Source organism: Lathyrus oleraceus, chromosome 7, assembly GCF_024323335.1.
Source record: "Lathyrus oleraceus cultivar Zhongwan6 chromosome 7, CAAS_Psat_ZW6_1.0, whole genome shotgun sequence".
In the NCBI taxonomy this organism is placed as follows: domain Eukaryota; kingdom Viridiplantae; phylum Streptophyta; class Magnoliopsida; order Fabales; family Fabaceae; genus Lathyrus; species Lathyrus oleraceus.
The window spans coordinates 322,705,537-322,728,546 of record NC_066585.1 but is presented as its reverse complement, the minus strand read 5'-3'; the positions used below and the strand labels follow the sequence as shown (position 1 = coordinate 322,728,546).

General features: G+C 39.0%; 1 non-coding gene across 1 annotated transcript; it reads left to right on the top strand.

Moving 5' to 3' along the window:
• The first annotated feature begins 22,390 nt into the window (after positions 1–22,390).
• On the top strand, positions 22,391–22,497 carry LOC127108856 (small nucleolar RNA R71). The gene has a single exon (XR_007796359.1). It is a non-coding gene; the product is annotated as a small nucleolar RNA R71 (small nucleolar RNA).
• The last annotated feature ends 513 nt before the right edge of the window (positions 22,498–23,010 follow it).

The following is a 23,010-nucleotide window of genomic DNA, read 5'->3' as shown; positions in this document are numbered from 1 at the left end:
TCCTGAAATAAATACATGTGATATTGCAAAACATGATAGGTCATCTTGAACCTAATTCATTGAATTTGAAAAAGTACCCAACTTCAAATGCCCATAACTTTGTCATAGAAAATCCAAATGATGCAAACTTTGAGTCTAGATTGACCATCTTGAAAAGATATACAACTTTGATGGTGGAGATGTTTCATTTAAAGCTTGTATCGTGAAGACATAGGGGCTTGATTAAGCTTACTTTTGGGTGACTTTTTTCAAAATGATTTGAATATATTTTACACTTGAATTTTCCAAGCCAGTTTTGATCAATTTGCACATGCCAAATTATTTTCTTCCCAAAATGACTTTTTTTTCCTTATTTCAAGAGCTTTCCAACCATTAATCACAATAGTCCTTGGGGTCTACCATTTTTGAGTTTCAAATTTCTTTTCATTTATGTGCAATTTTGATATTGTATGCTAAAACATGAAATGCAAGCATTCTCCATTCAAAGTGCATGACCAAATGCCATCCACATGATATCAGCAAGCTTCTTCAGCCATCCATGGGCCTCTCACACGTCCACAAAGGCCCATGCATCCAAAAGTTCAAATCCCATGCACATGAGCAAAGTGTGAACTCAGCTGCATTCACCTATAAATAAACACCTCATGAGCTTCATTTCACAACCTTTTGGAGATCCCATATTCTGCCGCACTGAAACCATAACCCTCACTAAAGGAATCACTCAATTTTTTCAATATTTTCGAGCTTGAAATTCAGCAACATTAGCTAAGTTTTAAAGCCAGATTCCTTAGCCAATCATTTTCACTACATTCAGAGATCAAAGAGGAGCAAGAAGTGTGAAGAATTCGTGGCCAGAAGCTCACCAATTTGAAGGTATAAACTCAAACTTTTTGGATCTGAAACTCCTAATTCAATGTAGTTTTCTTGTGTTTTGGTGGTTCTCTGAAGTCCTCATACTTGAGGCAAGCTTTTGATGCATTCAATTTGACATTTAATGAATAATCCGTGTGGACACCATGATTTTTTCCTTCATCTTTCTCTAAATATAGGAAGATTGAAAGAAATCCATTGGTACAGTGATGATCTACATCACCCGAGCTTCATTTTCATGTCATTGTTTTCCATTTTTATTGAGATTTATTTTTCTGCAACTCTGGCCGGAGTTTGTGTGGTTGGCCGGAGAAGATGGTGGTTTCCACCACCACCACCACCACGTGTTCTGATCCTTGGCCTTGGAACTCCCTTCCATGATCTAATCGTGTGCGTCCGTTTTAATTACTTCATTTAATTCTTTGTGTTTCTCTGTTGACTCGTGTGTACCGTGCATCATCAAATCTAATCCGTACCATGTGCCACGTCAATTAATGAGTTTTGATCTGGTGGCTCAGCATTTTTTGTTTTATTTCATTTTCCTTTTAGTTTCTTTAATTCATTCCATTTTCAATAATTCATTAAAAATTCATATGAAGTCAGAAAATATGAGACCAACTTTGAAATTTTTCTTGAAAAATCTAGTTTCATATTATGATTTTTAATTATTTTTGTGACTTCATTTGAATTTTTTTTCATGAATTATTTGGTTTTTAATGATTTTAATTCATTTTAAAATACTTTCTGACTTTTAAAAAATACAAAAATATTTTCATAGCATCTGTGGATCATGATAAGTTAATGAAAAATAGTCTCAACAGTTTGTTGTTTGTTTTGAGATTATTTGAGATTTTAATTCATATTATGCTATTTTTGATTGTTTTTTAATTTATTTTAATTACTTTATGATTTCAAAAACTTGTGAGAAGATTAGTCAAAGTTCGCTTGACTATGTTGAACCTATGAGAATCTAATTGGACTCATTGAAGTTGTTTTGAATTGAATTTGAGGTTCAACTTTGTTTGTTTATTTTTTATTTGTATTTTCTTTTAATTCAAAAAATACCAAAAAGATATAGTTGACTTCTTAACTTGTTATATTCATTCTTCTTTTGTTTGGTGTTGATCAAGGTTGAATTGATTCAACTTTGATCTAATTCATTGGATCTTATGGTTTGAGAATCCTTAAGGATCATCACCTAGAAAGATGAATGAATTTGATCAACGATGAGTTATCCCTTGATCAATTGGGATTAGTTGTTGACATCTTAACCCCTCCCTTTCATCTTCATCCCTTTCTTCCCCTCTATGGCCAATGAGTTAAAGTCTTGAGGTTGGTCTTGACAAATAAGAAGTTTAACCTTCTTTGATCCAAACCAAATTCAACTTGATCCATGATCAAGTGAGTTATTTTGTGTCAAAGATAGGTTACTTCTTGGTCAAGCAAATAACCAAAAGTCAATACAAGGCCCTTCCCCTTTTGTTTGGCATGGCAAGTTTATGGAGTTTGGCTTACTAGTCATGACCTCTAACTTGTGTTCTTTGCCTATATTCTTATTGACCGAACTCAGATAGGTGTGACTAATACATTAGTCCACTTACAATTGCTTAACATAGCACTACATTGTCTTATGACAAGCTAACATAACTCTACTAACTACTAACTTTAATTTGAGCTTTTAAATTCTTGTCATTTACTTTTAATGTCATTTATTTCTTGCTCATTATTCATCTTGATCTTCATCTTTGCTCACTTGAGCACATATTTTATGTTTATGCCATTTTTCTTTTGCTCATTTGAGCCCATTATTGTATATAAATATATTTCTATTTTTTGTTGTTTGTGTTTGTTTTAATGTGAACCAAAATGCAAAAAGGAGAAAGGACTTAGAATTAGGATTTACCCATGCTTAAAGGAGTTCAAGAGCAACTAGGCCTCATGCCTTTAGAATGCAAAATTTGTTGAAGAGCAACTAGGCCCCATGCCTTTAGAATGCTAAAATTCAAAGTTTGACCTCATTTTGTAAATAAATCTAACTTGTAAATATAACCCACTTCAAGTTGTCTTGTGGTTCCAACGGCCACTTGTTAAAACCTTTTCAAAAACATTAGTCATAGGTTTGAGTTATCATAGCGGTTGATGTAAATCTCACCTCATCCTTAGTGTTGGATTATAAGTCTTCCATGCTTATTATAGGGTTAACCCCTCACTAGCATGTTGAAGCCTTCCTCACATGGTGGATTGTTGGTTTAGGTTGAGTTTTCTCCCTTTGATAACAAAAGACTGATCGCGACTTTATAAGTCGATTGGGGTACTGACTGCAATTGCACAGTCTTATCGCGTAGTTTTAAAAGATATCGATCCCACAAGGACTTATGAATCGATATACCGTTTTCTAAGGTTACTTCGTAAAGCTAAGGCGGATAATACTTTGATGATTTGGGGGAAAAATAAAACTAAAATAAGATCTAGATTAAATATCAATTAAGCGGATATCGGTATGTAGTTCGTCGTAATTAGGGAATCAAATCTTCGTTGGTTTCTTGGTTTTAAAATAAATCTTTTCAGCAGGCACTATTGATTAAAAGTCTTATCTCAAACTCTCGCTCTATTGAATAGACTATGACTTTATGTTAACGTAACTGTCACTTATTAGTTAAGTCCAAAATCACTTTTTGAAAACAACAGAATCTATAGAAACTCTTTTCATTAAAATAATAACCGTTTAAACACCCTCGTCTCAAACTCTCGCTCTATTGACTTAGATTACATAATTAAACTTAAATTCTTAACTCTCGTCCTCACATTTAACCTTTAAAAATACTTTTTGAAAAAGATTAGAATTCAATTAACTCTAAAAATTGCTTTCGCCCTGATTTAGAATTAATGTCCAATTTACACTGTCCAGTTAAAAGCTCAAACTTTCGTTCTATTGATTTTAACTTCTGTATGTCTTTTACTCTCGTACAAAAACTTTGGTGTTAATTATGTAAATTGAGACCATAAAAAGAGTGATTGTATTTTTAAATAATGTTAAACCAACTTAGTTTTGATTCCTTCATTCCGCTTACTTTACATACCGATATCTAAGTTTATTTAGCCAGACATGCTAAATAAGCCTAAACAATAATTATGCTTACATACAGCCATAGCAGACAGACAATATAAATAAACAGCAGTGCAGATCATATATAAATTAAAACAATAAATTAAAGAACCTGAATAATTGATAGGAATCTTGAACACTCCACCACAGACCGGTTGGACTTGTTCTTGCACTCTTCAGTCGGACAGGAAAATAAAAGGCAAAGGAATAAAAATACTATGATCTAACGTAAGGTTAGATCCAGTAAAAGATACACGATAATTTCCGGTGTAGAAACTATTGTGTGAAAAATTAATTAAGTGCTCTGAAAATTGACTGGAAAAGAAAAGGAAATAAAAATTGCTAATAATAGAAAGCTGTAGAAAATTAATGATGTAAATGCTTGCACGGCGGAAAAAGAAGCGAGACCGAGAGAGCTGCAGGGTTGGAGCCAAGCAACTATTTATATTAATCCATTTTGTAACCGTTTCCAAAAGTGCCTTCCGTAAGTAACTTGCACGCTTCAACGAGTCAAGCGGAGGAATAGGCTTCAACGTGCCTCTGTTGCGCGTTAAAAGCCAAAAATATAGGAGTGGGGTGTGACGTTCGTCACACCATGTGTTACGCTCGTAACACAAAGTAGCAGGGCGTGACGCTCGTCACACCTCGTGTGGCGGTCGTCACAGATTCAGCGCTCCTGGCTTGTAATTGTGGGCTGGGCTTTAGTGGAATTTGCTTTCATCCTCTTTTTCACCCCCATTTTCTTCCTTTTTCACTTATGCTTCAAATAAGTTACCTGAGACAAATAGAAGGAAAATACCAAGTAATATCGAATAAAATGAAATAAATCGAAACAAATAATAATATAATTTAATTAAATCGAGTCCAAAAATGTGATATTATTTCATGTTATCAAACTCCCCCATACTTAGATCTTTGCTTGTCCTCAAGCATGATACAGTATAGAAATCGTTTTAAAAATTTGGCCCGATAAAATTTTAAAACACACATCAATTCGTACTAGGTTGCATGTAAACCTTGTTTAGAAGTAACTTGAGTTTAATCTTGACATCAACAACTACCGTCGCAACCTCAGATAACCCCACCTTATGCAAACCAGTTCGAGTAATGCTATTATAGCTATCCTAGTTCCTTTACTATTATTTCACCCGTTTTCATTCAAGCGAAATCACATTAAGCCCTTTATCTTTTCGCGCACATAGTGGAGTAACCGGTTAGTGATTCTGATCCTCTTTTTAGCTTGAAGTTCTGGTACATAAGTTGGATAACTTCGTTATTTAGTCCATTCCAGATTGTGGGGGATCGGACCGTAGTCTGCCCTACCAAGTTCAGCACCAGATACCTGCTGAACCAACTCATAATGGATCTTTCGTACTATGCTTTTGTATGATCTGCAACCTTTAGATTAAATGATCTGGTAAGGATCACCTAACTTAATTAGGGCATTTCCTGATATATATATATATATATATATATATATATATATATATATATTTTTTTTTTTTTTTTTTTTTTTTTATTTTGGGAATCATTCACTTATATTCATCGGTTCTCCACGTAGTTTGCTATTAAGATGGTGCTGACTTCTTGTATAAACTACTCGGGGTTACTATAAAACTAAAAGTTCAAGGGATTGGTATAATAGGTACTTTTCTGATCTAACATGTTGAGGTTTGTTTAGAGCGTTGGTATGGTAATAATTTTGTCTTGATTTCACTCAAGTTTGATAAAATAAGCAACCTTTATATTTACTGAGTGTGTTGAATTTTTGTTATGACTCAAGAAAATTGAGGGGAATAGATAATAAGAATTTTTCACACTAGGGACTTGACTTAAAATAAATGTATATTATAAAAAAAAAAATTATAATAATAAGAAAAGGGAAATAACAATGAAAGGGAAAATAACATACTTGAAAAGGGAAGGCTGAAAGAACAAGGTTTTCCCCCCCACACTTAAATGAAACATTGTCCCCAATGTTTCAAAGAAAACAAAAGAAATAGAAAAAGGAAAAGAAACTAAAGTCAATGCTGCCTGCCGCCTCTTGTTCTTGGACCTGGTGATCGTTGACGTACTCCTAAGTCGTCAAACCTGCTGAGCAACTCAGTGAACCGCTAGTCGGTTATTGCATTCCTCGCTTCCTGTTGTTGTTGCATCTGGCGCATCATTTGCATCACTTTGAGATTCTGTGCTTGCATACCGTCAATAGCATCCATGATGTCATCATTAGTGGCTGGCCTTCTTCGTCGACGACGTCGTGAGGATGGACCAGTTGCATTATCGGAAGGGTTGAGCGGGATTGATTGTTGCTCAGGACCTTGATCACCTTGCTCCATTTCTTCAAACTCGTCTGGAGGCGGGTTTGCGTGTGTAGGCTCGGTATCTTCGAGAGCATTAAGGTCGTAGATGAAGCGGTCGGGGTTGGTGACATCTGTGAGGGCAATGTTGGGTAAAACAACGCTTGGGACTTCTTGGTTGTTTACCATAAGATAATACCTTCCGCCTACCCTATTTTTGATTAGGCGGTTGGACCGACAATAGCTTATATCCATAAATAGGGGTGGCAGAGATTGTAAATGTTGGAGTCGGTCCCCTAGATTTAAACCAAGTGCTATGGAGGTATTAATCCTCCAATCACGAAAGGTTGACGGCCTCTAGCACATAGGGTGCGGATATGATGTAATAAGAAAGAAGCAGCGTTTACCTTTGTATCCCTTTCAAAGACGCAGTGGAGGAAGAATAATTCCTTGGCATTGACTTTGCTGTTGTTCGGTCTTCCAAAAACTGTGTTTTGCAGGATGCGGATAAAATACCGGATGGTTGGGTTATGTATATGCGAAGCAAGTAGTACATCCCAGTTGTTGGTTTCCACACCGGATATTTTTCTAAAGAGGTCGAAGGCGTTTATGTGCCACTTGGAGTTCGGAGGGATTCTTGGGTGGACTCGGTCTCCTACAGGGAACTGTAGCATGGCACTCAACTGATCCTGGGATAGTGAGTATTCGGTGTTGAACATGCGGAAGGTTGCGGTACCGGTTAAGTACTCGTCTTCACCGGTAGGGGTGTTGTATGAATAAGAACTTAAAAATTCTAAGGTGAGAGATGGGTAGGTAGGTTGATTGTGTGTGCAGAGAAAGGTTAAATCAGCAAGGCGGAGCATCCATTGTATACCTTGAAGTAATCCTAATTCTTGTATACAATTTAAATCAGGATACATGGTAGATGCAACACCTCGCTGTTGGAAACGCTCGAACTGCTCCCTTTGATAATTATCATCTTCGGATCGGAAGATGATATTTCCGAATTGTTGGTTTCGTGCCATACTGATAAGTGGGTTGAAAGGAGGAGAAGGGATGAAAAAGGATTTTGATAGAGTGGTTTGTTGGAATGATGTAAAAAGAAAGGTATGGTGGGTATTTATAGGAAAAATTTTGGAAGTTGGAAAGGGAGTGGGTGAAAAATAAATAAATGTGGGTAAACGTGAGTGAATGGGTAGGTGAATGGGGAAGGTAAAAAGTGGGGTGGTGTAACGGTCGTGTCCCCAACGCTCGTGACAGGGGTGTTACGGGCGTCACAGGCACTTAGTGTGACGACCGTGATGGCGTGTGTGACGCTCGTCACACAGTCAGCTTGCATGGGTGCTTCATAATTTGTTTTTATTATTATATTTTATTTTTGTTATTTTATTTTGCTTATGCTTATTTTATTTTGCTATTGTAATGCTTTTGAATTGCCTTGCATGCTATTCTACTACCGTAATATATGTATTTCTTTAACAGGCATAGTAATTATTAGCATATAGTGGATATCATTACTTGTAATTATAGAAATTGCATAGATCAAAATAAAATAAACTAATTATGCAATAGCTTCATAAAATAATCATAATGTAACATTGGAAGACAAAAGCAAACATGCGAAAGAAAAACTAATACTAATATTAAAAATAATGTGAAACAAAACTAATAAATAGCCTAAACTAAAACTAAGTAACTAAGAAAAACAACTTCTAGCCACTTGCAGGATCTCTGGCCGGAGGAGCGAAGGAGTTAACACGGTTTAGCAACTCGTGGAATTGATTTGTCATACTGCTCTTGTATCCCAGAAATTCTTGTCCCATATTAGCTAACTCTTCTCTGAGGGCGTCTTGTTCTGACATTAAAGCTTGAATGGTGGTGTTATAATTAGCTCCGGGCATATGATGTCTAAGATCGGGTATTGCTGACTCTTCGGTTGGGATAGGTTGAGGTGGAGGGTCAATATCATAATAACCAGATGGTGTCTGAGGGTCAGACTCAGCATAAGGAATCTGGTCGTCACAAATCTCATAGTCCTGGATGGATTCAGTAGATCTAGCAGGAGAAGGTATTCCGTTCAGGTTGTAGAGCCAGTTATTGCGGTTATGAAGACTAGTCCTCGGACTAGGCAAGGTGAATAGGCAAAGAACTTGGTTGTTAATTATAAGCGCGAACTCTTCAGGCCCGAGGTTTGCTATAAACATAATGTTGAAAAGGAAGGGTATACTCATAGTCGCAATGCCACAAAAAGGGCTTAGGTCAAGCATAGGTTGACGTAATCTGATAGCATTACCAATCATGGTTATCAATCCGCCTATTTGAATCGGTGCTCGTTCATCTTGGATATGGCGGTCAAAGTTCGCCAACATAAAAGTGGCACCATTCACTGGACGGTTCTGGGAAGCACAAAATATGATGAAGAGTTCATCACGTGATATTGTAGTAATATTTGACATCTTCCCAAAAAGGGTGTGGGCCAGGATCTTATGGAAATAACGAAAGGCCGGGTTATGTATGTTTCCAGAAAGAAACTCATGTTCCTCGGGGTCGTCATTTCCAGTCAAACTTCCCCAAAAATGTTCAAGTTCTCTATATTCAAAAAGGTCTTCTTGGCTCACTGTGAAAGTATCAAAAGAGGTAGGGAAACCTAAAAGGTTAGTAAAGTCTTGAATGTTAAACTGATACTCCATGTTGAACATTCTGAACTGAATGAAACCTCTGCTTATTCCTTTTCCATGACTGGGTAGATAGATCAGGGAGCTAAGGAATTCTAGCGTCAGTCTCCGGTAAGTGACGAATTGTCTTCGAATAGGAGTGGTTTCCCACCCTATTTGACTCAGCAAATACATGACACTTTCTCTTAGTCCAAGGGCAGTCATTGCCCAATCATCAGCATACAAGCTAGGTAGCATCTCTCTCTCTCTGCTAGTTCCTCAAACTTTTGTTTTTGAGCTTTCCCTCTGAATTTGATACCCATACGATCAATTTGTCCCATCAGGTTAGTGTAAGCTAGAAAAACAAGAGTTTTAGTCAGGATTTGGCCAAATGCCGAAAGAAGAAAAGAAGAAAAAATTTCTAAATTAAAATAAATGAAGAATGAATACTAAATAAAATTTAAAAGAATAATCAAAGAAGAAATAAAAAAAAAAATATTTGTGGGTTGTCTCCCACGAAGCGCTTTGTTTAATGTCGCAAGCTCGACATAAAAACTATCAAATATAATCTATAAATTCTGGAGGCATTACGTCTAAGTGCAGGACTTGCGAATCTTCATTGTTCTCAGCATAATGATAATGTTTTAGACGCTGCCCGTTTACGATAAATGGTTCAATGGATTTTCCTTTAATTTCCACCGCTCCACTAGGAAAGACATTGGTGACTTGGAAAGGGCCGGACCATCTAGAACGTAGTTTTCCTGGGAATAACTTAAGTCTAGAGTTGAACAAAAGGACTCTATCGCCTTGTTTGAAGATTTTTCTTGATATATGTTTATCATGCCATTTTTTCGTTCTTTCTTTGTAGATTCTGGCATTTTCGTAGGCGTCTTGTCGAAGTTCCTCTAATTCGTTTATGTCAAGGATTCGTTTTTCACCAGCGGCCTTATAGTTTAAATTTAGATTTTTAATAGCCCAATAGGCCTTATGTTCTAATTCTACCGGGAGGTGGCAATATTTTCCATACATAAGCTTAAATGGGGTTGTTCCTATGGGAGTTTTGTAAGCAGTTCGATATGCCCATAAAGCTTCAGGTAATTTTGATGACCAGTCTTTCCTTGAGGTGGCGACTGTTTTTTCTAATATTTGTTTAATTTCTCTGTTAGACACTTCCACTTGTCCACTGGTTTGAGGATGGTAAGGTGTCGCTACTCTATGTCTTACACCATACTTAAACAGTAGTTTTTCGAGTACCTTAGATATGAAATGCGATCCACCATCACTGACTACTATTCTTGGGACACCAAATCTTGGGAATATTATATTCCTAAAGAGTCTAGTTACTACTCATGTGTCGTTTGTTGGAGAAGTTATAGCTTCAATCCATTTTGATACGTACTCAACCGCTACGAGTATGTACTTGTTACCGAAAGAAGGTGGAAAAGGTCCCATGAAATCTATTCCCCACACGTCGAAAATCTCTACTTCCAAAATGCCCTTTTGTGGCATCTCGTCACGTCTAGATATGTTTCCTGTGCGTTGACATATATCACATTTCTTGATAGCCGCATGCACATCCTTCCATATGTTTGGCCAATAAAGACCGACTTGTAGGATTTTAGAGCAGGTCTTGGATGTACTTGCATGTCCACCATAAGGAGCGGAGTGACAGTGTTGGATTATATTTTCTATGTTTTCTTCAGGTATACACCGACGGAAAATACCATCGGGGCCTCTTTTGAAAAGTAAAGGGTCATCCCAGTAATAATGTTTTATGTTGAAATTCTAGTTATCAGACTTTGGATGTCACACTGGTTGTTATGACATCCAATTCTGCACAGACAGGGATTATGCAGAACTTAATTGTAAGTGCAGTAAATAACACAAGTAATTGTTCACCCAGTTCAGTCCAACATGACCTACATCTGGGGGCTACCAAGCCAGGGAGGAAATCCACTATTAGTAGTATCAATTCAAAGCTAAACTCACCCGTTTACAACTTATCACTTAATCCCTACCCAATGCAATTTCAATCTTAATCTAAGATCAGAGTTCCTACTCACTCCCCCTCAATCACCTCAGTGATATTAAAAACACTTTGAAGTCACACTTCAAAAACAACTCTTGGTTATGCTTCACAGCTTAAACCAAGATACACATCACTCACGCTTAAAAGCTTTGAGTGACACAACACTTACAACTCAATGAACACCCTATGCCAAAGCAATCATCTATTTGATAATGACTTGGCTTACAAGATACGTCTAATTCTAGACTCACAAAAATACAGCAGTGAAGTAAGATGGACACACTAAATCTTCACGCCTCAAAATCCCTGAAACTGAATGGAGGAACGCCTTCCTTTTTATATTGCAGCACCTGGGCTTTTGCACCTGTATTTTCCTGAATTTTAGGTCACATACGTTCCCTCAAATTCAATATTTAGGTTGCTAACAAATAGGCTATTTGTTAGGTTCATTGAATGTAGCTTGGTTGTTGATTTCCTGGATTTTCTCTAAGCTGTTGACTTCCTAAAGAATAGCCTGAGAAAGCTGTAACAGAAAACTGAACAACCTACAATTTAGCATATGCTGTCAGGCATGAATGTCACGACATTCAGCTTGACATCAAGGTCCATATGCTGAGTCTGTTTTCCCAGAAAACAGACTGTACAAATCTGCTGACCTGTACATGATCAATATGACCATACTACAGTACCAGCTTACATTAGTAAATGTCAAAGTGTCCAACTTAACATTTACACAATTGGCCTTAAGTTAGTTCTGCTATTCTCTTGAATAACAAACTAAGTAAAGTGCTGAAGTATAGCAGAACACCACTCTGCCCAATCTTCAGTAGCTGCTGTCAATGATGAATGTCACAACATCCAGTTTGACATTCAATCAGTAGGCCTTATGCCAGGTCTGGTTCTTCCTTGATAACCAGACTGCAAGTGAATACTAAGTTCTAACAGAGCTTCTGTTCCTTAGTATCTGTTGACAGGTATGAATGTCACAGCATTCAATAATCCTGTGTTAGCTAGTCCTGCAGTAACTACAATGTAGTTACATATACATGTCATGACATCAGTCAAGACATTTGTGTTTTACCATACAATGCAGCCAATTAAACACCTACAAACTCCCCCTTTGGCAAATTTTTGGCTAAAACACTTTGATCCCCATAACAGAGTTCATAGCAGCGGAATAAAACTAGCTAATACACTCAGAGTGGCAGCACACTCACACACATGGAAGTTAAATGAAAACTTCACATAGCAGCACTTATATATTAGAAGTTGCACCTAAACTTCAACATCAGCTGCAGGGGGAATCTTCAGATCTGTCATGAGAGTCTGTTAGACCCACTCTGTTTGTCAGGGGTATTGGTGGTTATTACTCCCCCTTTTTGTCACAAATGTTGCCAAAGTCAACAACATAGGCAGAGCACAATGACAGAGTTCCAGACTTGGTTTTACTTCACAGTTTCAACCAAGTTCACATCCACTTGATCTTGCTTCACAGCTTCGATCAAGTGATCACCCACTTTTGCTTTACAGTAGGTACCACCATATCAGATGCCATGATGTTGTTTCTGACATCCAGAACCACTCCTGCATGAACAGCATCCTTGAACTCCTGCAGGTACAGAGGCCTTCTCTCTGTAGGGTGTCTCCTTACCCTCTTGTATTCACCCTTGATGCGCGCAGCATAGCTATGATATGTTGACCAATCATAGTCTTGTACAAATCGTTTAATAGGCAGAGATATTAAACAATTTATCCCAAACATCAGTGGTTGCTATAATGTCTCAGAGAGACATATTCCCAGTTTGCTCCTTAAGTTTTCAAACTGAGTAGCATCCAGAGCCTTTGTAAATATGTCAGCCAGTTGAAGATCCGTGGCTACATGTTCCAAAGTGATCACCTTGTCTTCCACCAGATCTCTGATGAAGTGGTGCCTAATGTCAATATGTTTGGTCCTGCTGTGTTGGATGGGATTCTTGGAGATGTTGATGGCACTGAGATTATCACAGAACAATGTCATGACATTTTGATTGACATTGTACTCAGTGAGCATTTGTTTCATCCAAACCAGTTGGGAGCAACTGCTTCCAGCCGCTATGTATTCAGCCTCTGCAGTGGACAGAGAGACACAGTTCTGCTTCTTGCTGAACCACGATATGAGGTTTTCTCCTAAGAAGAAACATCCACCTGATGTGCTTTTACTGTCATCAGCACTTCCAGCCCAATCAGCATCACAGTACCCAGATAGGACAGGCTCAGACCCATGTGAGTACAGCATCCCATAGTCACATGTCCCATTGATGTACTTGAGGATCCTTTTGACTTGATTCAAGTGACTCACCTTGGGCTCTGCTTGATATCTGGCACACACTCCAACTGCATAGGAAATGTCAGGTCTACTTGCAGTTAGATACAGCAGACTACCTATCATGCTTCTGTACAGGCATTGATCAACACTGGGTCCTCCATCATCTTTGGTTAATTTCAGATGAGTAGGAGCTGGAGTCCTCTTGTGCCTGGCATGATCCATACCAAACTTCTTAACTATGTTCTTGGCATACTTGCTTTGGGAGAGAAACATGGAGTCCTCCATTTGGTTTACTTGCATTCCAAGGAAATAGGTCAGTTCTCCCACTAGACTCATTTCAAACTCAGATTGCATCTGGTGAACAAATTTTTTAACCATTTGTTCTGACATTCCACCAAAGACTATATCATCCACATAAATTTGAGCTATCATGATTTTGCCTTCCTCATCCTTCACAAACAAGGTTTTATCTATGCCACCCTTTCTGTATCCATTTGTGGTCAGAAATTCGGTTAACCTTTCATACCAAGCTCTGGGTGCTTGCTTCAACCCATACAAGGCTTTCTTCAGCTTGTATACATGCTCAGGTTGGTTAGGATCACAAAACCCTTTGGGTTGTTCCACATAGACTTCTTCATTCAGGTAGCCATTCAAGAATGCACTCTTCACATCCATTTGAAATAGCTTAAACTTCAGGATGCATGCTACCCCCAACAGCAATCTGATGGACTCAAGTCTAGCCACAGGAGCAAATGTCTCATCAAAGTCTACTCCTTCAACTTGAGTGTATCCTTGAGCTACTAGTCTTGCTTTATTTCTAGTAATTACTCCTTTCTCATCAGATTTGTTTTTGTAGATCCACTTGGTACCAATGATGTTGGACCCTTCAGGTCTTGGAACCAGCTCCCATACTTCATGCCTTGTGAACTGCTCGAGTTCCTCTTGCATGGCAATGATCCAGTATTCATCAGTCAGGGCTTCTTTTACATTCTTTGGTTCAACCTTGGAAACAAAGCAGGAATTTGAGTTTATTCCTCTTGACCTGGTAGTTACACCACTGGTGGGATCCCCTATGATAAGATCCTTAGGGTGGTCTTTCTGAATTCTGATAGATGGCACTTTGGTAGGTGCTTCTACTTCACATTCAGGAGGAGGTTCCTGTATTTCTTCAGGCTTGACTGGACTGTCAGTTGGACTATCAAGGAATGTTTCAACATCCTCCATGACATCGGTTCCTTCCTCTTTATCATCCACAATGACATTTATGGATTCCATCAGGACATTGGTCCTGTAGTTGAACACTCTATAGGCTCTGCTGTTCGTGGAGTATCCCAGAAATACGCCTTCATCACTTTTGGGATCTAGCTTCCTTCTCTGTTCACGATCTGTGAGAATGTAGCATTTACTTCCAAAAATATGAAAGTACTTCACAGTGGGTTTTCTACCCTTCCATATTTCATACAGAGTGGAGGAGGTTCCTTTTCTCAAGGTGACTCTGTTGTGAACATAGCACGCCGTATTCATTGCTTCAGCCCAAAAGTGCATAGGGAGCTTCTTTGCATGAATCATTGCTCTGGCAGATTCTTGAATAGTTCTATTTTTTCTTTCAACTATTCCATTCTGCTGAGGAGTTATAGGGGAGGAGAACTCATGGCTTATTCCTTCAGATGAGCAGAACTCATCAAACTTGGAATTCTTGAATTCAGTGCCATGATCACTTCTAATCCGGACCACACAACTGTCCTTTTCTCTTTGAAGTCTTATGCACAGATCCTTGAAGACATCAAATGTATCTGACTTCTCTCTGATGAAGTTTATCCACGTGTATCTGGAATGGTCATCAACCACCACGTAGGCATACTTCTTCCCACCAAGACTTTCAACCTGCATAGGTCCCATTAGGTCCATGTGCAGCAGTTCCAGAACTCTGGAGGTTGTGGAATGTCCCAGCTTTAGGTGTGACATCTTGGTTTGCTTGCCCACTTGGCATTCTCCACAGACTCTTCCTTCATCAATCAGAAGCTTTGGCATTCCTCTGACTGCTTCCTTGGATATGATCTTCTTCATTCCACGTAAGTGGAGATGGCCAAGTCTTCTATGCCACAGCTTCACCTCCTGTTCTTCCTTGGCTGAGGAGCAAGTTGTGAAAAGTTAGAGAGGTCAGGTTCCCACAGATAGCAGTTGTCTTTGGACCTGGTTCCTCTCATAACTTCCTGATTGTCACCATTTGTCACAATGCACTGCTCCTTAGTAAACTGAACATGAAAACCTTGATCACACAGCTGACTTATACTGATGAGGTTTGCAGTTAGTCCTCTTACTAACAGCACATTGTTCAGTTTTGGCACTCCAGAACAGTCCAGTTTGCCCACACCTCTGATTTTTCCTTTGGCACCATCACCAAAAGTCACATAGCTGGTGGTGTGAGGTTGAATGTCTACCAGTAGATTTTCCATACCAGTCATATGTCTTGAGCATCCACTGTCAAAGTACCAGTCTTCTCTGGAAGAAGCCCTTAGGGCAGTGTGTGCTATCCTAGCATACCATTGTTGCTTCTTAATGGGAACACATCGCTTGCGTGTGTTATGCTTAGGTCTGACAGGTGAGGCTCTGTTAGGGAAGCCATGAATCCAGTAGCAGAAGGCTTTTATATGTCCAATCCTGCCACAGTGGTGACACCTCCAATTCTGGAATATTCTCTTCTGATGATCATTCATCCTAGCTCCTCGATGTTGAGACATCGGTTTTGACATCTGCTTGAACTTCTGAACTTTAGCCTTTGGGCGTTTGTGTTCAGCTCTTTTTCCAAATCCTAGCCCAGATTTGGTTCCAGACTGCTGTCCCACCTTTAGGATTTCTTCCAAGGTGTCAGTTCCCTTATTCATCATTCTGATGGATTTGGTCATCTGGTTCAGCTTGGAGGTCAGCAGGGCTATCTCATCATTCAGCCCTTCTATGGCAGACAGTTGTTTCTGTCTCTCATCTTCCAGTTCCTTGATGAGTTTCTTCTGCTTTTCACCTTGTGCACGTACTTCTGCACTGGTGGTACACAGCTTCTTATATGCTGCAGCAAGTTCATCAAAGGTCAGCTCATCTGCACTTGTGTCATCTTCAGAGACACACACACTAGTTAGTGCAGTGACATGTTTGGCAGATTCTCCTTCAGATTCACTTTCAGAATCTCCTTCAGACCATGTGATAGCTAGCCCCTTATTTTGCAATTTGAGGTAAGTAGGACATTCAGCTCTGACGTGTCCATACCCTTCACAACCATGACACTAGATTCCTTTCCCATGGTTGAACTTTTCTTCAGAAGTTGATCTTTTCTTAATGTCAGACGGGATGTTCTTGACATTGGGTCTACCTCTTTGATCAATCTTCTTCATGAACTTGTTGAATTGCCTTCCAAGCATGGCTAAGGCTTCTGATATACTTTCATCACCTCCAGTATATCCTTCTTCTGCCTCCTCTTCAGCATTAGATACAAAGGCTATGCTTTTCTTCTTCTCAGCATACTCACCTAAGCCCATTTCAAAGGTTTGGAGAGAACCAATGAGCTCATCTACCTTCATATTGCTGATGTCCTGAGCCTCCTCTATAGCAGTGACCTTCATAGCAAACCTCTTAGGCAAGGACCTGAGAATCTTTCTTACAAGTTTCTCTTCGGTCATTTTCTCACCTAGTCCACCAGAGGTGTTTGCAATTTCAAGAATATTCATGTGGAAGTCATGAATAGTCTCATCCTCTTTCATCCTCAGATTTTCAAACTTGGTTGTCAGCATCTGAAGTTTTGACATCTTCACCTTGGAAGTACCTTCATGAGTTACCTTGAGGGTATCCCAAACTTCCTTAGCTAGTTCACAATGGTGCACCAGCCTGAAGATGTTCTTAGTGATTCCATTGAACAGTGCATTCAAGGCTTTGGAATTTCCAAGAGCTAATGCCTCTTGTTCCTTGTCCCAGTCTTCTTCAGGAATCTGCACACTGACTCCATCTTCATCAGTCCTCGTTGGATGTTCCCATCCCTTGTTGACAGCTCTCCAGACTTTGCTGTCTAGAGACCTTAAGAAGGCTATCATGCGAGGCTTCCAGTCATCATAATTAGATCCATCCAACATGGGTGGTCTGTTTGAGTGTCCTAAATCCTTGTCCATGGTACTAGAAAGTAACTTCCCTAGATCTCACCCAGAACTTCACAGGCAGGGTGCCTGCTCTGATGCCAATTGAAATTCTAGTTATCAGACTTTGGATGTCACACTGGTTGTTATGACATCCAATTCTGCACAGACAGGGATTATGCAGAACTTAATTGTAAGTGCAGTAAATAACACAAGTAATTGTTCACCCAGTTCAGTCCAACATGACCTACATCTGGGGGCTACCAAGCCAGGGAGGAAATCCACTATTAGTAGTATCAATTCAAAGCTAAACTCACCCGTTTACAACTTATCACTTAATCCCTACCCAATGCAATTTCAATCTTAATCTAAGATCAGAGTTCCTACTCACTCCCCCTCAATCACCTCAGTGATATTAAAAACACTTTGAAGTCACACTTCAAAAACAACTCTTGGTTATGCTTCACAGCTTAAACCAAGATACACAGCACTCACGCTTAAAAGCTTTGAGTGACACAACACTTACAACTCAATGAACACCCTATGCCAAAGCAATCATCTATTTGATAATGACTTGGCTTACAAGATACGTCTAATTCTAGACTCACAAAAATACAGCAGTGAAGTAAGATGGACACACTAAATCTTCACGCCTCAAAATCCCTGAAACTGAATGGAGGAACGCCTTCCTTTTTATATTGCAGCACCTGGGCTTTTGCACCTGTATTTTCCTGAATTTTAGGTCACATACGTTCCCTCAAATTCAATATTTAGGTTGCTAACAAATAGGCTATTTGTTAGGTTCATTGAATGTAGCTTGGTTGTTGATTTCCTGGATTTTCTCTAAGCTGTTGACTTCCTAAAGAATAGCCTGAGAAAGCTGTAACAGAAAACTGAACAACCTACAATTTAGCATATGCTGTCAGGCATGAATGTCACGACATTCAGCTTGACATCAAGGTCCATATGCTGAGTCTGTTTTCCCAGAAAACAGACTGTACAAATCTGCTGACCTGTACATGATCAATATGACCATACTACAGTACCAGCTTACATTAGTAAATGTCAAAGTGTCCAACTTAACATTTACACAATTGGCCTTAAGTTAGTTCTGCTATTCTCTTGAATAACAAACTAAGTAAAGTGCTGAAGTATAGCAGAACACCACTCTGCCCAATCTTCAGTAGCTGCTGTCAATGATGAATGTCACAACATCCAGTTTGACATTCAATCAGTAGGCCTTATGCCAGGTCTGGTTCTTCCTTGATAACCAGACTGCAAGTGAATACTAAGTTCTAACAGAGCTTCTGTTCCTTAGTATCTGTTGACAGGTATGAATGTCACAGCATTCAATAATCCTGTGTTAGCTAGTCCTGCAGTAACTACAATGTAGTTACATATACATGTCATGACATCAGTCAAGACATTTGTGTTTTACCATACAATGCAGCCAATTAAACACCTACATATGTCATGGAAGAATCGTTTCTTTTGTTGGTAAGATAAATTAGGTGGAACTATTCCAGCGGCTAAATAATTGACGAAGTCTGCGTACCATGGTGTAACACATATAGCTAAGGTGGTCTCTACCTGTTTATCAACTTTATTTTCTTCCAAAGTAGCTATAAGTTTATCGTACGAGAAATCATCGTTGATTGATGTTCTTTCCGGTTTTAGGTTTTCAAGTCTAGAGAGGTGATCTGCTACTACGTTTTCAGTTCCTTTCTTATCTTTGATTTCCAAATCGAATTCTTGTAGCAACAAAATCCACCTTAGGAGTCTAGGTTTAGCGTCCTTTTTTGTTAAGAGGTACTTAATGGCGGCGTGGTCAGTGTAAACGATTATTTTAGCTCCGACCAAGTAAGAACGAAATTTATCTAGTGCAAACACCACTGCTAAAAGTTCTTTCTCGGTCGTGGCGTAATTCATTTGTGCTTCGTGTAGGGTTCTACTTGCGTAATATATGACGTGAAGCTTTTTATCCCTTCGTTGTCCTAAAACAGCGCCTATAGCGTAGTCACTTGCGTCACACATTATTTCGAATGGTTCATTCCAATCCGGAGCCTGCATTATGGGCGCGGAGATCAATGCTTGTTTAAGCGTTTGAAATGCTTCTAAACATTTATTGTCGAAGATGAATTCAGCATCTTTCATCAATAATCCGGTTAAAGGTTTAGTTATTTTAGAGAAATCTTTAATGAATCGTCGGTAAAAACCGGCATGTCCTAAGAAGCTTCGTACTTCTCTCACAATTTTCGAAGGTTGAAGGTTTTCGATTACTTCTATTTTGGCTTTGTCTACTTCAATTCCTCTATTTGATATGATGTGTCCTAAAATAATTCCTTCTTGTACCATAAAGTGACATTTTTCCCAATTAAGTACTAGGTTTACTTTTACACATCGTTCTAGAACTCTTTCTAGGTTTTCAAGACATTCTTCAAAGCTTTGTCCGCATACGGAAAAATCATCCATAAATACTTCCATGATGTTTTCGAGAAAATCGGCGAATATTGCCATCATGCACCTTTGGAAGGTTGCAGGAGCATTGCATAAGCCGAACGGCATTCGTCGGTAAGCGAAAGTACCAAAAGGACATGTGAACGTTGTCTTTTCTTGGTCATCAGGATGAATTGGTATTTGAAAGAAGCCTGAGTAACCGTCTAGATAGCAGAAATGAGAATGTTTTGCTAATCGTTCTAACATCTGGTCAATGAATGGTAAAGGGAAATGATCTTTTCGGGTTGCTTTGTTTAGTTTCCTATAGTCAATGCACATTCTCCATCCAGATTCGATTCGTTTGGTTATAGTTTCTCCTTTTTCATTTTCAATAACTGTTATACCTCCTTTCTTTGGTACTACGTGTACAGGACTAACCCATTTGCTATCAGATATAGGATATATGATACCTTCCTCTAATAACTTGGTTACTTCCTTTTTCACTACCTCACTCAGGATCGGGTTTAGTCTCCTCTGATGTTCCCTAGAAGTTTTACAATCTTCTTCTAGCATGATGCGGTGCATACAAATAGAAGGACTTATTCCTTTAAGATCGGTGATGTCGTATCCTAGTGCGGTTGGATATTTTCTTAAGATATGTAGGAGTTTTTCGGTTTCGAGTTTTCCTAGGTCTGCATTAACTATCACTGGTCGTTCAAGTTCTAAGTCTAGGAATTCATATCTCAGATTTTTGGGAAGTGTTTTCAGGTCTAGGTTTGGTTTCTTAAGGCATTGCGTAGGATCCGATGTCATTGTTAAACATTGGTTGAGTCTGTCTTCTACACGATAGTCAGACAATTTGTCATTTTCTAACTCTGTTTCTTTTATGCATTCGTCTATGATATCCATGAAGTAACATGTGTCATCTATTGCAGGTGCTTTCAAAAATTAGGAAAGAATGAACTCAATTTTCTCTTCTCCTACTTCGAAAGTGAGTCGTCCTCGTTTTACGTCTATGATCGCACCGGCGGTTGCTAAGAATGGTCTTCCCAATATAATGGGTGTAACTTCATCTTCTCTTATGTCCATAATTATAAAATCGGTTGGAATGTAGAATTGACCTATGCGCACGGGAACATTTTCAAGAATTCCTACAGGATATCTAACAGAACGATCTGCTAATTGCACAGACATTTTAGTTGGTCTTAATTCTCCCATTTCCAGTTTCTTGCATATGGATAAAGGAATAACACTGATACCTGCTCCTAAATCACATAGAGCTTTGTCTATGACAAATTTTCCTATGTGACAGGGTATAGAGAAACTACCAGGATCTTTAAGTTTAGGAGGCATATTCTGGATTATAGCGCTGCATTCAGCAGTGAGTGTAACGGTTTCGCTATCTTCAAGTTTCCTTTTATTAGAAAGAATTTCTTATAAGAACTTAGCATATGAGGGCATCTGCGTAATAGCTTCTGTAAAAGGATCTATGACGTTTAATTGTTTCAGTAAGTCAACAAATTTTTTAAATTGGCCTGCATCTTTGGTTTTAATAAGCCTTTGAGGGTAAGGGATATGTGGTTTATAAGGTGGTAGAGGTACATAAGGTTCTCTCTTTTCTATGGTTTCCTTATTACTCTCTTCCTTTTCCTTAGGTTTATTTTCTTCCTCAATTGACTTTTTAGAGTTTTGGTTTTCAATCCTTGGATCAGGTGGTCCTTCTACCTCTGTTCCACTTCTCAATATGATTGCATGAGCGTGGCTTTTCGGGTTAGGTTGGGGCTGTCCAGGAAATGTACCAGTTGGGGCAGCAGTAGGCGCTTGTTGTTGAGCTACTTGTGATATTTGTGTTTCCAGCATTTTGTTATGGGTAGCTAGGGCATCTACTTTACTTGCTAGTTGTTTAATTTGTTCGCTAGTGTGTACATTCTGGTTTAAGAAATCTTTATTGGTTTGCTGTTGAGAAGCTATGAAGATCTCCATCATGATTTCCAAGTTGGATTTTCTAGGAACATTATTGTTAGGTGTAGATGGGGTCGGCTTTTGATATCCAGGGGGTATAGCTGGGGCTTGATTGGGAGCTTGTCCTGGTGCGTATAAAGCATTATTGCTCTTATATGAAAAATTAGGATGGTTCTTCCAGTTTGAGTTATAGGTATGCGAGTAGGGATTTCCTTGAGCATAATTCACTTGCTCTGCTTGGATTCCTGTTAGGAGTTGACAATCTGCAGGAGTGTGACCTTGGATTCCACAGACTTCGCAATTTTGAGCTGCGGCAACCACGGTGGCTGGAGGTGATACATTTAAACTTTCAATTTTCTGGGCCAGAGCATCCACTTTTGCATTAACATGATCAAGGCTACTTATCTCGTACATGCCACTTTTCGTTTGAGGTTTTTCTACCATTGTTCGGTCGCTTCCCCACTGATAATGGTTCTGGGCCATGCTCTCGATAAGTTGATAATCATCGGCATAAGGTTTATCCATAAGCGTACCACCTGTGGCGGCGTCTATTGTTAACCTTGTGTTGTATAAGAGACCATTATAGAAGGTATGAATTACTAACCAGTCCTCTAAACCATGGTGTGGACAAAGTCTCATCATGTCTTTCTATCTTTCCCATGCTTCGAAAAGAGACTCGTTATCTTTCTGTTTAAATCCATTTATCTGGGCTCTTAACATAGCTGTTTTGCTTGGAGGAAAATATCGGGCAAGAAAGACTTTCTTCAACTCATTCCATGTGGTAACTGAGTTGGAAGGAAGAGACTGAAGCCATCTTCTAGCTTTATCTCTTAACGAGAAGGGAAAAAGACGAAGTCGAATCGCCTCTGAAGTGACACCATTAGCTTTAATAGTATCAGCGTATTGGACAAATACGGATAAATGAAGGTTTGGATCCTCGGTAGGATTTCCAGAGAATTGATTCTGTTGCATTGCTTGTAACAGCGAAGGTTTAAGTTCGAAGTTGTTTGCTTCGATTGCGGGTGGAGCAATACTCGAATGCGGCTCATCTTGCGATGGAGCGGCGTAATCTCGAAGAGCACGAGCTGGTTCTGCCATCTCGGGTATCGGCGAAGGAAGAATATTTTTGAGGTCGGGCACTTCGATAGGAGGGAGATTGTTTGCAGCACGATATTCTCGAATTCGCCGTAAGACTCAGAGATATAGTTCAATGTCGTTGATTCGTAAGTAAAA